This window comes from Schistocerca americana, chromosome 3 (genome assembly GCF_021461395.2).
Source record: "Schistocerca americana isolate TAMUIC-IGC-003095 chromosome 3, iqSchAmer2.1, whole genome shotgun sequence".
NCBI classification, from domain to species: Eukaryota; Metazoa; Arthropoda; class Insecta; order Orthoptera; family Acrididae; genus Schistocerca; species Schistocerca americana.
This window is the reverse complement of record NC_060121.1, coordinates 240,455,669-240,470,285: the sequence shown is the minus strand read 5'-3', so window position 1 is coordinate 240,470,285 and position 14,617 is coordinate 240,455,669.

Genomic DNA, 14,617 nt, shown 5'->3' with positions numbered 1-14,617 from the left:
CCATGTTAGTTTATGACCAAGCTGTTCTATTATTGACTGGAATTTGGAGGGAATATTCTTAACGAACCATTAGTTGCACCAGAATGTGACTAGTTGAGATGGATCTGGAAAGAGCAGCAGAATTTCTGAGAGATAGGGTAGAGGGTTGCGGGAAGAGATGGACAGGAGATGATGGTTACAGCATGTCAGCAGTGTAAATGACAGATTGAAGTGGAGAGAGCCTTGTGGTACACCTGTAGTAGGCTAGAGGATGCAGGAATTTGTATTGCTAATAGTGACAAAAGATGGACAATTGGATAGAAAGGAACGTATTAGGTGGATACAGTTATTTGGAAGTGGATGTGTCAGGAGTTGGAAGAGTGGACCAATATACTATACACGGTTGTAGCTATATTCTAGGTCAAGGGGTACAAAAGTGGCTGATTTACGATTATTAAACTTACGGGAGGGGAGATGGGTTGCGTGCAGGAGTTGGTCATCGGAAGAGAAATTGGGATGAAAACCACACTGTTTGATAGGTAGGGGTATGTACTGGTGTAGTTGGTTATGGATGCACTGAGGGAGGATGGATTAAAAGACACTGTTAACACAGATCTGAGGCTGCCGGGAAGGTAGGAGGACGTTTGACTAGGGGGCTTCTAAGGTTTTTAGGATTGCCTGTTCGTCTCTGCTCCATGTACACTACTGGCCATTAAAACTTGCTACACCACGAAGATGATGTGCTACAGACGCGAAATTTAACCGACAGGAAGAAGATGCTGTGATATGCAAATGATTAGCTTTTCAGAGCATTCACACAAGGTTGGCGCCGGTGGCGACATCTACAGCGTGCTGATATGAGGAAAGTTTCCAACCGATTTCTCATACACAAACAGCAGGTGACCGGCGTTGCCTGGTGAAACGCTGTTGTGATGCCTCGTATAAGGAGTAAAAATGCGTACCATCAGGTTTCCGAATTTGATAAAGGTCGGATTCTAGCCTGTCGCGATTGCGGTTTATCGTATCGTGACACTGCTGCTCGCGTTAGTCGAGATCGAATAATTATTAGCAGAATATGGAATCGGTGGGTTCAGGAGGGTAATACGGAACGCCGTGCAGGATTCCAACGGCCTCGTATCACTAGCAGTCGAGATAACAGGCATCTTATCCGCATGACTGTAACGGATCGTGAAGCCATGTCTCGATCCCTGACTCAACAGATGGGGACGTTTGCAAGACAACAACCATCTGCACGAACAGTTCGACGACGTTTGCAGCAGCATGGACTATCAGCTCGGAGACCATGGCTGCGGTTACCCTTGACGCTGCATCACAGACAGGAGCGCCTGCGATGGTGAACTCAACGACGAACCTGGGTGCACGAATGGCAAAACGTTATTTTTTCCAATGACTCCAGGTTCTGTTAACAGCATCATGATGGTCGCATCTGTGTTTGGCGACATCGCGGTGAACGCACACTGGAATCGTGTATTCGTCATCGCCATACTGGCGTATCACCCGGCGTGATGGCATGGGGTGCCATTGTTTGCACGTCTCGGTCACTTCTTGTTCGCATTGACGGCACTTTGAACGGTTGACGTTACATTTCAGATGTGTTACGACCCGTGGCTCAATCCTTCATTCGATCCCTGCGAAACCCTACATTTCAGCGTAATAATGCACGACAGCATGTTGCAGGTCCTGTACGGGCCTTTCTGGATACAGAAAATGTTCGACTGCTGCCCTGGCCAGCACATTCTCTAGATCTCTCACCAAGTGAAAACGTCTGGTCAATGGTGGCCGAGCAACTGGCTCGTCACAATACGCCAGTAACTGCTCTTGATGAACTGTGGTATCGTGTTGAAGCAGCATGGGCAGCTGTACCTGTACACGCCATCCAAGGTCTGTTTGACTCAATGCCCAGGCATATCAAGGCCGTTATTACGGCCAGAGATGGTTGTTCTGGGTACTGATTTCTCAGGATCTATGCACCCAAATTGTAATCACATGTCAGTTCTAGTATAATACAGGGCTATTAGAAATGATTGAAGCGATTTCATAAATTCACTGTAGCTCCATTCATTGACATATAGCTACAACACACTACAGATACGTAGAAAAACTCATAAAGTTTTGTTCGGCTCAAGCCGCACTTCACGTTTCTTCCGCCAGAGTGCTCGAGAGCGCAGTGAGACAAAATGGCGACAGGAGCCGAGAAAGCGTATGTCGTGCTTGAAATGCACTCACATCAGTCAGTCATAACAGTGCAACGACACTTCAGGACGAAGTTCAACAGAGATCCACCAACTGCTAACTCCATGCAGCGATGGTATGCGCAGTTTAAAGCTTCTGGATGCCTCTGTAAGGGGAAATCAACGGGTCGGCCTGCAGTGAGCGAAGAAACGGTTGAACGCGTGCGGGCAAGTTTCACGCGTAGCCCGCGGAAGTCGACGAATAAAGCAAGCAAGGAGCTAAACGTACCACAGCCGACGGTTTGGAAAATCTTACGGAAAAGGCTAAAGCAGAAGCCTTACCGTTTACAATTGCTACAAGCCCTGACACCCGATGACAAAGTCAAACGCTTTGAATTTTCGGCGCGGTTGCAACAGCTCATGGAAGAGGATGCGTTCAGTGCGAAACTTGTTTTCAGTGATGAAGCAACATTTTTTCTTAATGGTGAAGTGAACAGACACAATGTGCGAATCTGGGCGGTAGAGAATCCTCACGCATTCGTGCAGCAAATTCGCAATTCACCAAAAGTTAACGTGTTTTGTGCAATCTCACGGTTTAAAGTTTACGGCCCCTTTTTCGTCTGCGAAAAAAACGTTACAGGACACGTGTATCTGGACATGCTGGAAAATTGGCTCATGCCACAACTGGAGACCGACAGCGCCGACTTCATCTATCAACAGGATGGTGCTCCACCACACTTCCATCATGATGTTCGGCATTTCTTAAACAGGAGATTGGAAAACCGATGGATCGGTCGTGGTGGAGATCATGATCAGCAATTCATGTCATGGCCTCCACGCTCTCCCGACTTAACCCCATGCAATTTCTTTCTGTGGGGTTATGTGAAAGATTCAGTGTTTAAACCTCCTCTACCAAGAAACGTGCCAGAACTGCGAGCTCGCATCAACGATGCTTTCGAAATCATTGATGGGGACATGCTGCGCCGAATGTGGGAGGAACTTGATTATCGGCTTGATGCCTGCCAGATCACTAAAGGGGCACATATCGAACATTTGTGAATGCCTAAAAAAACTTTTTGAGTTTTTGTATGTGTCTGCAAAGCATTGTGAAAATATCTCAAATAATAAAGTTATTGCAGAGCTGTGAAATCGCTTCAATCATTTGTAATAACCCTGTATATTTGTCCAATGAATACCCGTTTATCATCTGCATTTCTTCTTGGTGTAGCAATTTTAATGGCCAGTAGTTTAGATGAAAACTAGCCGCCAGAGAGAAACTTTATCAAAATGTTTGCAAATTTTCGCTATGTTATGGCACACAGTAGTAATGTGGTAGAGATTAGAAAATACACTCCTGGAAATTGAAATAAGAACACTGTGAATTCATTGTCCCAGGAAGGGGAAACTTTATTGACACATTCCTGGGGTCAGATACATCACATGATCACACTGACAGAACCACAGGCACATAGACACAGGCAACAGAGCATGCACAATGTCGGCACTAGTACAGTGTATATCCACCTTTCGCAGCAATGCAGGCTGCTATTCTCCCATGGAGATGATCGTAGAGATGCTGGATGTAGTCCTGTGGAACGGCTTGCCATGCCATTTCCACCTGGCGCCTCAGTTGGACCAGCGTTCGTGCTGGACGTGCAGACCGCGTGAGACGACGCTTCATCCAGTCCCAAACATGCTCAATGGGGGACAGATCCGGAGATCTTGCTGGCCAGGGTAGTTGACTTACACCTTCTAGAGCACGTTGGGTGGCACGGGATACATGCGGACGTGCATTGTCCTGTTGGAACAGCAAGTTCCCTTGCCGGTCTAGGAATGGTAGAACGATGGGTTCGATGACGGTTTGGATGTACCGTGCACTATTCAGTGTCCCCTCGACGATCACCAGTGGTGTACGGCCAGTGTAGGAGATCGCTCCCCACACCATGATGCCGGGTGTCGGCCCTGTGTGCCTCGATCGTATGCAGTCCTGATTGTGGCGCTCACCTGCACGGCGCCAAACACGCATACGACCATCATTGGCACCAAGGCAGAAGCGACTCTCATCGCTGAAGACGACACGTCTCCATTCGTCCCTCCATTCACGCCTGTCGCGACACCACTGGAGGCGGGCTGCACGATGTTGGGGCGTGAGCGGAAGACGGCCTAACGGTGTGCGGGACCGTAGCCCAGCTTCATGGAGACGGTTGCGAATCGTCCTCGCCGATACCCCAGGAGCAACAGTGTCCCTAATTTGCTGGGAAGTGGCGGTGCGGTCCCCTACGGCACTGCGTAGGATCCTACGCATCTTTTTTCCGTGCATCTGTGCGTCGCTGCGGTCCGGTCCCAGGTCGACGGGCACGTGCACCTTCCGCCGACCACTGGCGACAACATCGATGTACTGTGGAGACCTCATGCCCCACGTGTTGAGCAATTCGGCGGTACGTCCACCCGGCCTCCCGCATGCCCACTATACGCCCTCGCTCAAAGTCCGTCAACTGCACATATGGTTCACGTCCACGCTGTCGCAGCATGCTACCAGTGTTAAAGACTGCGATGGAGCTCCGTATGCCACGGCAAACTGGCTGACACTGACGGCGGCGGTGCACAAATGCTGCGCAGCTAGCGCCATTCGACGGCCAACACCGCGGTTCCTGGTGTGTCCGCTGTGCCGTGCGTGTGATCATTGCTTGTACAGCCCTCTCGCAGTGTCCGGAGCAAGTATGGTGGGTCTGACACACCGGTGTCAATGTGTTCTTTTTTCCATTTCCAGGAGTGTAAAATTAAACTCTCATTCACACTGCCATAGGCAAAATCAGATCATGCCAGAGACAGAGGCGGAAGCACGATGCACACTTGTATGTCGCAAGTGGGTCAGGTCGATGAGTCGTTATACGACATCGCCTGCCGAATGAGGAGACGCATTCAGCAGAAAGGAGACTGCGACAGAAAACCAAAGGAAGCGAGACAAAAATATTCGTTAGCTCGCGAGACGTGTTACAAGGAACTCTATTTCTTTCACAAAAGCACATAGCGACGAAGTGGCACAGCAGTGAACAACCTATTAAGTTAATACAGCAGAATAACGAGGGCACGTGTGGTCATAACGAACTGAGCCTTGCATCATAGCCTCACGCCAGCTCCCCAGCTCTCATCATGAGTTGATCGTTGGAATCGATGGCATTCACAGTAAGAACACTCGATTCCTTGATTACGATACTGTAGTGAATCTATGTCCTAGATGCTCAGTTTATGAACTAGACGAAGGTGTACTCAAGACGATGACCTTCTCCTGACGAAGTTAAGGCTGCTCGCCGCCTACTATCGATTGATGGAGGAATTGATTGTCCTCCCACAACATCACATCGCAGATTGTTGCCAGTAAGTGGAAGCCGGCAACATGGGCTCTCGACGTCCATATTACAGTTCGACACTCAGGCGTCTCCAGGTGCTGTCACCTACCAGGGTTAGCGAGGAGATCAGCCAACCACATGAGTACTGACACCAGGTACACGGCGGATGGGTCATCAAGGATCATCGTAGAATTCGGGCTGGGACTGAGTACACTCCACCAGCCAGCTCGAAAGCGGCGGCAGTCCGCCACGGCCCCAGAGTCGGGGACATCTTCTTCTGGGCGTGCAGCTAGGACTGTTGATATTTTAAAAAGTATCGGAAATCCGTTGTATCGAAATTAAAAGATATCGTTATCGGCTCTCAGAACGTCGAAACAGGTATCTATATGTCGATATTACGACGGCAAAATATCGACGCTCTTGCCTATAAAAATATCGGCTGCACACTGTATACAGGGTGGTCCATTGATAGTGACTGGGCCAAATATCTCACGAAATGTGGATCTTCTCTGTTCCCTCTATCAATCCTATCCGATAGAGATCCCTGACTGACGAGCAGTATTCAAATACTGGTCGAACCAGTGTTTTGAAAGGTATTTCCTTTGCGCGTGAACTACATTTTCTGAATATTCTTATAACGGAACTCAGTTTGGCATCTGCCCTTCCTGCTATTAGTTTTCTGTAATCGTTAAATTTCAAATATCTCCTTATGTGTACTCCTAGAGATAGTGACGGAAAAAAAATCGAAACACCAAGGAGGAGTAATGCGACATAAGGGGAAGTTTGTAGGCGCGTTTTTACATCTGAAAGATGATGTCTATTCAAATTGCGCACAAGTCGCACAAGAGTGTCGCTAATAGCGTTACTATGAGGATGCAAATCAGTTTCATTAAATACACGCTGTAACGGACGTAAGCGTTAGTTATCTTTGAGACTGGACATGAGTCGATGTTAGTCAAGAATGCTTTTAAGGAGACAAAGATGACATTATCAACACTTCACTGATTTTGAAAGAGCTCAAGTAATTGCGCTACTAGAGGCTGGATGTTCCCTCTGCGATTCTGCAGGCTCACTTGGCAGGAATGTAGCCACTCTATGTGATTGCTGGCAGCGGTGGTCAGAGAACATGCGGTTGCAAGAAGACCGAGCTCCGGACGGCTACGTGGCGCTACCGAGAGGGAAGACCATCGTGATCGGCGTATGACTCTGGCACATCGTGCTGCATCTGCAGCGGCAATTTGAGCAGCAGTTGGCACCACAGTGACAAAACAGACTGTTAACAATCTGTTACTTCAAGAACAGCACCGAGCCAGACGCACTATAGCGTGCATTTCGCTGGCCCCCAAATCACCGTCATTTGCGACTTCAGTGGTACCGAGCGAGAGTTCACTGGAGGGCAGGGTTGAGATCTGTTGTATTTTCTGATAAAAGATGTTTCTGCCTTCGTGCTAGTGATACCATTGTGTGGGTTTTAAGGAGGCCAATTACGGGCCTGTAACCAACCCATCTGCGTACTAGACACACTGGACCTACATCTGGAGTTACGGTCTGGGGTGCGATTCCGTATGACAGCAGGAGCACTCTCGTGGTTATCCCATGCACCCTGACTGCAAATTTGTACGTCAGTCTGGTGATTCGACCTGCTGTACTGTCATTCACGAACATCAATCCAGAGGACGTTTTCCAACAGGTTAACGCTCTCCCACATACCGCTGTTGTAACCCAAAATGCTGTACAAAGTGTCGACATGATGCCTTGGTCTGCTCCATCACCAGATCTGTCTCCAACCGAACACATATGGGACACCATTGGGCCGGCCGGTGTGGCCGTGCGGTTATCGGTGCTTCAGTCTGAAACCACTACGGTCGCAGGTTCGAATACTGCCTAGGGCATGGTTGTGTGTGATGTCCTTAGGTTAGTTAGGTTTAAGTAGTTCTAAGTTCTAGGGGACTGATGACCACAGATGTTAAGTCTCATAGTGCTCAGAGCCATTTGAACCATTTGACATCATTGGATGACAACTCCAGCATCATCCACAAACAGCATTAACCGTCCCTGTATTGACCAACCAAGTGCATCAGGCATGGAACTCCATCCCACAAACCGACGTCCATCACCGGTATAACACAATGCATTCACGTTTGCGTACTTGCATTCTGGCACCGGTTATTAATGAGCGAGCATTTCACATTCGCAATGACTTATCTCACGATTACATTAATCTGTGATTTAGCAATGTTAATCACTCAAATATATTACCTAGACTAGGCAAATGTATTCCAGTTCATTACTCTGCATTAATTATTTTTTGGTACTGCCATTCTTTTCCGTCAGCGTATTTTATGAATGTGAAACCTTTCAGTGACTGTTTTGAAATAAACTCACATTCGGCAGCAAGGCAGTTCAAATTCTCTTTCAGCCTTCCAAACTTTATTTTTCCGGGGCTTTCTTAAATCGCTTAAGCCAAATGTCGGGATGACTCTTCTGAATTTATTATTTTTATTTATTTATTTAACCTGATGCAATTAGAGCCACAAAGCCCTCTCTTTCATCGAACCAGGGTTTCACATATGCAGCATCTTGTTTTACATGGTAGTTTCCGAAGAAATAACCATTTTAATATGACAATTCTTCTGGAAGTGACTCGGTCGATTTCCTTCCTCAATCGTATGTTGTCCTCCGCCTCTAACGATCTAACCATTGACGGGGCACGTGTGCCATGTTTTACCTATGAGGGAGAGAATATGTGACATAAAATGCTAAGATATGGTTGTACTTAAATCAGTACCATCTTCATCGAATCAAAACCTACAGTATTACCCTCCAAAGATGGCTTCACTGCACTGAACGCAACTTGAATGGCGATTGCGTTGAACAAAATATCTGTGTACGAAAGGCTTCATAACGTAACCGATAGAGTCTTAAGAAGTTTTCATGAGAACTTACGTACTACTTTTTGATCTACTTTCGCTCAGTTTGAACATGCTTCCAGATTTTCACGCAAGGAAAAATGTCTTCGATCGTAATTTTTTTTTTTTTTCGTTTCCGTCATTCCTTATTTTTTCAAAACTCGTAGAGGTATGTTCCCTCTTTGCAACTAAGTGAAAGACAGTTTGCTCTCCGCCAAGCACGTTTCGCTTCTTTTTTTTATGAAGCATCTTCAGTAGCCTGTAATATATATATATCAAATGTGTTATGTAGTAGTGTCAGGTATGTTAATATGTTAGGCTTTCTCATGCCACTCTCTTGTTTTTCAGGTTAGAAACAATTTTTGTAGCACAATTTCCGTGAGGTTAAATTATCGTTTGGTGTTACGATTTCCAACATTCTTAATTCATGTGTGCCATCCTGCAGATGACCGAAAACCGCTGGAGTATGGAGACCGAATTAACACATCTTCAGGATGACACACATGAACTAACAACATTGGAAGTCGTTAGTAACACCAAATGATAATTTAACATCACGAAACCTGCGCTGCGAAAGTTTCTCCTAACCTGGGAAACAAGAGAAGAAACGTAACATACTTGTACCTACTGCACAATGCATTTATTATGCGTATAAGAACAAACCCATATTACAAATCATTTTAGATTCTTCATAAATAAAAAAACGAGACGCGTTTGGCAAAAAAAGGCTCCCTTTCATTTAGTTGCAAAGACGGATCATGCCTCCGTAGATATCTTTGTTCGTTTTCTTGAGGCGTGAATTGTTTTAAGAAACGCTCTCCGAAGACGGCAGGACACTCCAAGGTTATCTTCGGTGAGGTGCTCGTGTCTGGGGTTCTGGTTTCACGCTTCTGCACACGACGTGCTGCATTCTGTAACGGCCGGCACATCCTGATTAGCTGCAGCCCGCGTGCTGGAAGCTCTAAGCTGCCGAGACAAGCGTCTGCTCTAGCGAATATTACTGGTGGTATTCGGCATCAAGAGTATTGAAACAACAAAATTCTGCTAAAATGATCAGTCCGCAAGAAACCACAAGGTTCAAAATGGAAAGGTTTTCTTGCGTTTCCAACACTTTGTCGTCTTCCTAGACGAATTATGCTCCATAATCCTTCAATCGCAGTGTCTTCGTATAGATCACGGCTACAGAAGGCCAAGTGGAGAAAATGTTCAAATGTATGTGAATTCCTAAGGGACCAAACATCTGAGGTCATCGGTCCCTAGACTTACACACTACTTAAACTAACTTAACGCTAAGAACAACACACACATCCGCGCCCAAGGGAGGACTCGAACCTCTGGAGGGAGGAGCCGCGCAGTCCGTAACAAGACGCCTTAAACCATGCGGTCACTCGGGCGGACCCGAGTGGAGACAAATCTGCTTGAAGTCAGGATAGCTGTTGGGAACTAGTGAAGCTTGAACGACGCTAGTAAAACTTTATTAGAGTTCAGTTACTTGTTCACAGTGTTTACGAGTCGTCGTTCTTCTGCGCTAGCCTTGGCTATTGCTGATTCAGCTGCGTGTTGGATTCTAGCTGACGTCCGTCGAGTCGATATGGCGGTTGTACGTTGGGCTGTTGTTAAAATATGGTTATATATCGACATTTAAACAAAAAATATCAGTGTATGCCAGCGACGTTTATTCACCCGATATATCGATGTCAAAATGGCAATATCGAGTGCCGACATTTTTATTTTATATTTTTTCGCAATTTGCTGTAAATATTTGAAGTTGCTCCTTTAAAATTGAAGTAGGACATAGTACTTTCACTGTGCGAAGAGGCCTTACTACTTTTTTAGCTTTCGTCACGTTTAGTCTTTCCCTTTGTGTGAAGCAGGTATACGTGGCACCAAAGAAGAAGTCCGACTGCACTGGTCGGTGGTGGCATGAATGGAATAACAAGATTTCCGATGTGAAGAAATAGCACACCAGTTGCTTTAACAAAAAAGAAAAAAAAAACACTTTTTAATGCAACTAGTGTGCTACTTTTTCACATCGGCGTTCTTCGAAAACAGTTGCTGAAAATGATGAACAAAAATCTAAACGACAATAGTGGTCTTTGCGATGGGCGGAGACGTATGAGAAGAAATGGTGACGTAACCGGTGCTCGGCTCTACGACCAGAAACTGCGATGATTAGCCTCATCATGCAATTTTGACGCTACAACAGCTGTGTCTCAGGCGTTGGCAGAAACGAAAAAAACAGGGAAGTCGACATGAAGTGTTCCGGACAAATCCGATATCCGACAAAAACGAAAAACGAACCCACCACACGCCTTCTACTCACATTGTGCCACTTACACGCAGTTGCCATTGTTAACAAAGCTGTTATCCTTAAGCGTGAACTGCTCCGCTTTTCTTTCAGTTCTTGCTCTAAGGAGGATTGACAGGCTTGTTGATGTTCAGAATATCTAATAATAAATTAATTAACCATACAGCTCTAAAAGCGGCAGTATATACAGGGTGGTCGATTGATCGTGACCGGGCCAAATATCTCATGAAATAAGCGTCAAACGAAAGAACTACAAAGAGCGCAACTTGTCTAGCTTGAAGGGGGAAACCAGATGGCGGCGCTATGGCTGGCCCGCTAGATGGCGCTGCCATAAGTCAAACGCATATCAACTCCGTTTTTTAAAATAGGAGCCCCCATTTTTATTACATATTCGTGTAGTACATAAAGAAATATGAATGTTTTAGTTTGACCACTTTTTTCGCTTTGTTATAGATGGCGCTGTAATAGTCACAAACATATGACTCACAATTTTAGACGAACAGTTGGTAACAGGTAGGTTTTTTAAATTAAAATATAGAACTTAGGTACGTTTGAACATTTTAATCCTTCCAAAACCCAGGCGATCATTGTAGGCAAAACCACCCCTTCCTTCCGCCTCCTTGATTTCTATCTCACCGTCTATGGCCGTCCCATCGCCCTCACTCCCACCCTTAAGTACCTTGGCGTCACCCTCGACCGTCGCCTCTCCTGGACTCCCCTTCTCCAGACAATCCAAACCAAGGCACGTTCCCGACTCCGTCTCCTCAAGCTCCTTTCCGGCCGTACGTGGGGTCTGGACCCCTCCACCATCCTCCACACCTATAAATCCCTCATCCGCCCTATCCTTTGTTACGCCCATCCAGCATGGATCTCCGCTCCCCCTACCTTTTATAAATCCCTCCAAATCCTTGAACGCCATGCTCTCCGCCTCGCCTATCGCATCCGTCTCCCCTCCCCCACGCGGATCCTGTATGATCTCATCCCCTTCCCCCACCTCCTCCTTTTCCTTGAAAGGATACGGATTCTGTACACCTCCCGTAAACTTGATCCACCTCACCCGCTCGTATCCCCGATCCTCTCCCGTCCCCGCCCGCTGCCGCGCCTGTATTCCCACGTCCCACCCGGTCTCCATCTCTCCACCCTCCTTACCCTCTCCCAAGGTGGCTTCCGCCAGCTCCCTCTCCCTGATGCTGTCCTCGTCCCCGCCATCTACCCCTCCTATCAACTTTGACCCTGCCCCGCCCCCCCCTTCCGGTGTCCTTTCCTCTCGGCACCCTCCCTCCCTTCTCTTCTCTTCCCTTCTTTTTCCTTTTCCCCGTCCCCTCCCTCCTCCCTCTTCCCCCAGGCTTCCCCTCCCCCTTCCTCCCTCCCCCCTCTCTCCCCTGCCCGTGGCATCTCTGCTCTCCCCTCTCCCATTTCCCCTTCCTCCTCCTCCACCTCCTCTCTTGGCAGGTCCCCGGACTCGTACACGCTCAGTGAACATTCGCGCGCCGGAGATCATCGCCATCTGTGTGTCGTGTGTGTGCCTCGATTTTGTGTTTAGTGTTCTGTGACCGTCACGCATCAACTGTTCACGTGTGCCGTCGCCGTCATCCGTGTTCTGTGCGCCATGTCACCAAGTGTTTCCTGTTTTTTCGGGTCCAGCATGAACGGCTTCATGTTTATTGTTTTTTAAATCTCCTTTTTTTGCCCGCCATTTTTACTGTAGTGTCTGTATCACCCGTATGTCTTGTTATTGTTCCGCTTAAGGCTGAAGAGCAGCGTACTATGCTGCTGACAGCCCGCCTGTATCAGGTGATGAAAATTACAATAAAGGAAAAAAAAAAATTTGAACATTTTATTTCTGATGTTCCAATGTGATACATGTACCTTTGTGAACTTATCGTTTCTGAGAACGCATGCTGCTACAGCGTGATTACCTGTAAAAACCACAAAAATGAAATAAATGCGTTTCGTTACAGGTTCATTTAGTAAGCGGGAAGTGTCACCGAGTTGATCAACCAACTACGTTGGCAGACGCTGCAAAAAAGGCGTTCTTTTATCATGGTGTGCTTTACTGTTAAAGTTCTAAGAGCTAACGTTCCTAGAAGAGCCAATCAGTATATTGCTCCTTCCTACGTATATCTCGGAAAGGACCAGGAGGGTAAAATTACGGAGATGCGAGCCCATATAGAGACTCACTAGCAGCCGGGATGGAGAGGCACACAGCAGTCAGTCGCAGTCCCATTAGCTTTTATTATTCTTGCAAATCTAGATTTAGGCTGTAAATAGCCATATTCAGTGCATTTTCTTTATATTTCAGCAGAAAATGAACTGAAGGTGGCTATTTACAGCCGAAATCTAGATTTGCAAGAATAATAAAAGCTGATGGGACTGCGACTGACTGCTGTGTGCCTCTCCTTCCTTATAGTCTACGGTCGCCGTGCACACCGCTTCCTGATGCAATCAAAGTTAGTTACTAGCAGCGAGCCATTCGCGACTGGAACAGCAGAAGAACGTGAGAGTGGTGCACAATGCACCCTCCACCACACACCGTAAAGTTGTTAGCGGGGTGTAATTATAGATATAGAATGTGCTAACAATATGTTGAATTAACTATAACGAAGCAGTGAAGATACAATAAACCTCACGTAAATAAGTTAAATAAAACTGCAACCAGTCACTTTTTTGAGTTTTATTCCTCGAACCGGCTACATCAGGCAAGAAATAGTGATGTAACCTCCAGAAACAATCTGAAGATGAATCTGAAAAGGTTCGAAATCCGGTACATGCAATAAAACATAATTATTCAAGAAAGTGACTGGTTGCAGTTTTATGTAACTTATAAGCTTAATGAACCTCATATTCAGTAATGAAGACTCTTTCCATTTAAGTCGGTTTGGCAGAAAAGGAAATTTCCTCGCATGGGTAACAGGAAATAACTAGAGTCACGCTCGAAAAGTAGCACAGTCCATGTGTATCTTGAAGTTTTCCCGGTGTATTGATTGGTCCATCATATTTCGGGCTTGCAGCCGGATCACGTTGACATCTAGGCACGATATTTCGGCTAACAAACATGCAGCCATCTTCAGGTGAGTACGAGACTGAAGATTACTGGTTTTTTTTTCCTTTATTCTAATTTTAATCACCTATACAGGCGGACTGGCAGCAGCACATTACGCTGCTCTTCACCCTTAAGTGGAAAAATAACATGACATAGAGGTGATACAGACAATACAAAAAACGGCGGGCAAAAAATGAAGGTACAAAAAACAATAAACATGCAGCCGTTGGACGATAAAAACACAAACACTTGTGGACACGGCGCACAAAACACGGAGAACGGCGATGGCACGTGTGAACAGTGGAGTCGTAACTGCACGAAACACAAAACGAAGCACACACACAAACGAGATACTGATGTCGATGATCTCCGGTGCGCGAATGTTCACTATGCGTGTGCGAGTCCGGGGACCTGCCAAGAGAGGAGGAGGAGGAAGGGGAGTGGGAGAGGGAGAGGGGAGAGCAGAGATGCCACGGGCAGGGAGAAAGGGGGGAGGGAGGAAGGGGGAGGGGAAGCCCGGGGGAAGAAGATTACTGGTGCGCGTCGTTCTATATATACCGAAAATTGGCGCGGCGGCGCCTGCGCAGTGGAGAAGGCTAATACCGCGCCCCCTATCTAATTTGGCGCGCTCTGCAGCAGAAGCGGGCCGCGCATGCGTAGTGGTGTACCTACATTTGCGCTATCTGTCGTAAAGCGCCTTCGCGCAGCTGAGGCGCGGTAATCGAAAGTATAAAATCAATTTCCGTCAGCCGTCGCACTAGATGCAGAACATCTGAATTCCATTCACAAGAATATTCAGTTTACCATGGACTTCGAAAAAGATAGATGTCTGCCGT